We start from the raw sequence: 5,177 nt of genomic DNA on the forward strand, positions 1-5,177 counted from the left end.
TTTGTTATAAAAATGTAAGGAAAGGAAAATAGATGGAGAAATAAAGAGAGAAAGAAAAGATAGAGGGGTGAGAGTTGGCCATTGCCACATGGAAAGAGGGGGAGAAGAATGGGGAAGGAGAGGGAACAGGGAGGCAAGAGCCAGGGGAGAGTGTGGACAAGAGAGAGAGGGGCAAGAGTTCGAGGAGGGGGCCAAGCAGCCCCCTTTATAGTGAGCTGTGTTACTGGGCTATTGCCAGGTAACTGTAGGGTGGGGAAAACCTGACTGTAGCCAGGTGACTGTGGGGATGGAGTCCAGCCAGAACACTAGGGGCCTGGCCCTATGTGGCTCATGGCCACGGGGTGTATGTCCAACACTTGTTAACTGCTGTGATTGTATAGTCCAGTCATGAGAATAGTTAATGATCCTATTGTTATGTAGCTGATCTCCAGGATGCTTCATTACAATCATAAAACTCTGTCCTTGAAACTAACATCTATCACTTCCACAGTGCATTCCTGACAATTTTCATTCCATAATTCATTTATTGTTGGGGAAGATCATGTGTACAGAAGATAGCATACATGTGATGATTTTGGAAGATATGTTTGGGACTGTGTCTGTCCATTCATGATTGGGACCCCGGATTGAGCTTTGGTTATTGGTCTTCTTAGAACCACCTTTACCTGCTCAGCAGTCTCGCTGGCCTCATTGTTTTACCTTCAGTGTGTTTATAGTGGATGACTGTAATTACTACACCTAGTTGGATTCATACAGCTGTTTAAGTAGTCCATAGCACTTAACATAGAGTCTTTTATGGTCATCCATGTTTTAGGATGTGTCAACTTTCATCTTTGAGTATAAATGTTACAACATTGTTTATGAATACAATAATGTCATCATGCATGTTTTTGTTGATGAACTTATGGAATGATTGCATCTTTCAGCTGTTGGAATGATTATGCTATGGAAACGACTATGAAGGTACCTCTTCTAGAACCTGATTTTATTCTTTTTTTACTTATAGTTTAGGGACACATTATCCTATCACCCTCACCTTGGTTCCTCAACATCTCTTTTACTCTTCACCTTTGATCTCCTTTCTGATTTTATAGCCATAACTACTTTCTCTTAACACTTAACATATGGACATTGTGATCCATGTCCTTGTTTCAGAAAGAACATGTGTTTCCCTGGTGTCTGTGTCCCCTTGCTGATTTCTTTGCAAGTCCATCTAGTTCTGAAAAATCTCATGATTTCATTTTCCTTTACAGATGAAGGAAATCCCATGTGTCTAGATAGCACCCTGTCACTATCGGCTGGTGAACCTCTAGAGGGAACACAGCTTCTTTGCTACTGTGAGTAAAGCAGCAGTTTATATGGATGTGCAGTGTCTTTGTGGTAGGACATAGCGTCTTTGGCCTATATGGCCAAAATTATAAATCTGTTTTACATTGTAATCTTATCTATATTTTTTGAGAAATCTTTGTACTTATTTCTGTAATGAACAAAGTATTTCCCATTTATACCAGTATAGAATGAGGGGTTTTGGTCCCATATTATGATCAGCATTTGTTAGTATCTATTTTCTGATATTAATCATAGTTAGGGATGTAATGGAGCCTCAACCTCAATATATCTGTAGTTTTCATTTCTTTGGTAGTTAAATATGTTGAACACTTTAAAAAGAAATTTAAAAAGCACCTGTTTGTTCTTCATCCATAAAGGAATCTCTCCTATTTCGTTAACACTTTCGTTGACTTGAAAGTTGGTGAAGAGACTTTTTAATCTGTACCTTTTCTTTATCCATTCTAGGTTTTAAGCCTTTGGTTGAAATACAGAAATCAATTATTTTCTTCTGTTCTATAGGTTATATCTCTGCTTTACTGGTAGTTTTCATTAACATGTAGAAAGCTTTTAATGCAGTTGTGCTCGTTAACGCTTGGTGCCTTTCCTGTGCTTTTCATATTTTTGCCTCTACCTACATTTTCCTCTAAGCATTTAACACTTCAGCTCTTGAATAATGCATTATTAATTATATATTAATTAGGTGCAGAGATAAAGACACAATTCCATTAGTCTGCAGGTGGACAACCATTTTGCACACATCCTTTCAGAAGGTCCGAGCACCTAGTCACAAGGAACATTCAAGAAATGAGTGATGACATCTTTATGAATTCTTCCTGAGAACTGCTGAGACTCTTCACAGCAAGGGCAGGGAAAACCAGACTCCTCGCTCATCTTTACCCAGCACTCGTCACTTCCTGTGTGCATTTGTATCCTCTCATACCCCCAAATTCTTGTCCAGCTTTTGTCATTATTAATAACAATAATTGCTGACTCAGTCTGTTAGAGATGCAATAACACTGCATTGGAACTTGGTGATTATTTTCAATTTTGTTTAAAAAAAAGTAAATTGTATAGTTTCTTTGACATCTTACTTTCCATAAAGCCTACATTAGGATTCTTATATCTCCATATGGTCAGTCACTGCTTTTTTTTTTTAACTCCATTTTTTTAAACTCCTGCTTTTTTTTCCAATTGGGCTTTTCCTTTATTGAAAGATTTGTTTCATTTTTTTATTTGTATACTTGTACATACATTCATGTATTTATGGCTTCAAGTTGATGGCAGAAGAAGTTGCCTCTTCATAATCTAGAAATGGTTTAAGGTAGGCTATGTCAGGGCTGCTGGCATCTATCAGAGTTACAGGCAGTTGTGTGCTACCTGCTGTGGTTGCTGGAAACCAAACGTGGGTCCCCTGCAAGACCAGCAAGTCCTCCTTAGCCACCGAGTCATTGCTCCAGCTCCTTCCTTCTTTCTCCCTTTTGTTTCTGACATTTGTGTTGGAACATCTAAACTCCTGCTTTTATTTTTGTAAGTTTTAGCTATCTGTTTATAAGGTACAGAATGATCTCTTTTTGCTACTCTGATTAGCATATCATCACTGTATTCCCATAATTATTGGTGATACTGAGCTTCATTTCACACACATCTTGATCATCCTGAATAGTATATTAAAAGTATAACAGTCCTGAACCTGTTTTTTCATTAGATTTATATTTTAGGGTTTTTTTCAACTTTAGTTTATTTTTTATGGTGCAGGGGGAGTTCGTGGTGACGAGCGCATCCTGCTCTTAGTTTGCTTCCGCGTTCAGTCCCTAGCTTCTGCTGATGGCTCACAGCCATCCACAAATCCAGCTGCAGGAGAGGCCAAGCCTCTTGTCTCTGCTGGCACCTCACACTTCCATGCAATGGCTGAACACACACATCGTTTGAAACAAGATAAATGTTAAAGCAAAATATTCTTTAAGAATTCTGAATATTTAATTACTTATTATGAATATTATTTTCAAATATTTTCTGTTGTTTCTCATGATGAATTTTAATTCTCCTTCATTTGAACTTCAGAAATGATAATGGCGTGTTTTAATCATGCTTTAGTTGAAAACTGTCCCCAATCATCGTGCTTGGTCAAAAGAAATGAATGCATTCATTCCTTGTTTCCTTTCATGCTTTTTAAAGAACATTGTTGTCTGAGTGTAGCAATAACTGTCCCGCAACTGTCTGTATAGACCAAATCAGTTTCAACTTCATAGATCTGTCTTCCTCTGTCTCAGGAGTCCTAAGACGAAAGGAATCCACCACTACATCAGGGAAAATAATAAATTTCAGTAGATATATGTAATATTTTCCATCGAAATAACAAGAATATCTACCTATATAAAGGAAAAAAACTTTTAAATATTCTTCTGTGAAAGAGATATAGAAATTCACGATAGTGATGATTATCTTATTTAAACTAACTATATGAAATAACAGACACTCTATTTCCAAGATAATGAACATAATAAATTTATTTACCTTTTTGGTAGTAATGAAAATGACTCCTGTAAACTTCACAATTGGAATATTCCTCCTCTCTCATATTACAGTGAGAGTTCTTGGCATTTACTCAATACTATTTTATTATGTCTTTTTGATATTCAGTGGGAAGTGTTTAATCCCTAAAAACCTGATTACAGAGCACTTGACTTTTGCCAACTGCTTGTCTGTCATCTCAAAAGGCATTGCAGAGACACTGTCAGATTTCAGATTTGAAAATTTCCTGCATGGTATTGGACGTAAATTGACCGTGTATATTTCCCGAATAACAAGGGGATGTCCCTGTATGCCAGGTGCCTAATGGGCGGCTTCCAAGCAATCACAATCAGCCCCAGCAACTGCAGGGGATAATGCTTAAGCACAGAGCCACCCAGTGCACACTGCTTAGTCAGACGGCTTGTGTACCTGCTTTTAAACATCTGGACTCCAGCAAGAGTGTTGGGATCCAGTTACAACAAAAATATAACTATCATGATGAGTTTTGAGTACTGTTCATGGTTACTTCCAGAAATGTGGCAATGGCACTGGGTATGTTTCTGCTCTGTCTCTCTGGTGGCTAGTGTCTGGGTCTCTCGGTCTCATCAAGGATCTCCATGGTGTGTGTCCTGTACAGACTCAAGAGACAAGTCAAATATATCCATGGTGCTCAGCATGCTTTAAAAGTACTCACCTGAAGACACAGCCACCCAAACTATCGTCATCCTGGTGTGCGCATTTGTCTTCTCTTCGTCAATCTCTTCTATACTTATAATCTTTATAAGCCACTCCAAAGGCTCAGGAGTAAGGCTTACTATGGGAAATAAGTGTATTCATATTTTTAGAAGTACACTTTGCAATATGTTTCCCCTTTGTTCTCACCAGCAACTACAAACTTAGCTGTAGCCTGTTTTTATCCTTCTGTGATAAGTGATAGTTCTCTCCAAATATTGTATAAACAAGGTCATCTCTCTTATATATTGCCATGTCCTTTTATCTATTGTAGATTGTCAAGACAGCTGTTTTAAAATAACAGCCATCTTTTAATAGACTGCTTTTTCATGGAGTTTGATCACTAGGTGTTTTATTATAGCATTTTTGTAAAGAATTTTGTTCTAATAAAATATGATTCAAATACATAGAATCATGTTATAAGAGTTATTTCAGGATAATAGGCTAAGTATAGTAGAACATGAGTGTAACTTTAGTTTTCCCAAACCTTATTTTTAATGATGGTTCCTTTTTTTTAGTTTTTTAATTTTTTCTTTTATTTTCTACATTCTTTGTTTACATTCCAAATGCTTTCCCCTTCCCCAGTTCCCCCCTCCCCATAGGTC

At 37.4% G+C, this 5,177-nt stretch overlaps 1 pseudogene; it reads left to right on the top strand.

Moving 5' to 3' along the window:
• Nucleotides 1-3,856: 3,856 nt before the first annotated feature.
• On the top strand, nt 3,857-4,774 carry LOC127684245 (vomeronasal type-1 receptor 4-like; annotated as a pseudogene).
• The last annotated feature ends 403 nt before the right edge of the window (nt 4,775-5,177 follow it).

This window comes from Apodemus sylvaticus, chromosome 1, assembly GCF_947179515.1.
Source record: "Apodemus sylvaticus chromosome 1, mApoSyl1.1, whole genome shotgun sequence".
Lineage (NCBI taxonomy): Eukaryota > Metazoa > Chordata > Mammalia > Rodentia > Muridae > Apodemus > Apodemus sylvaticus.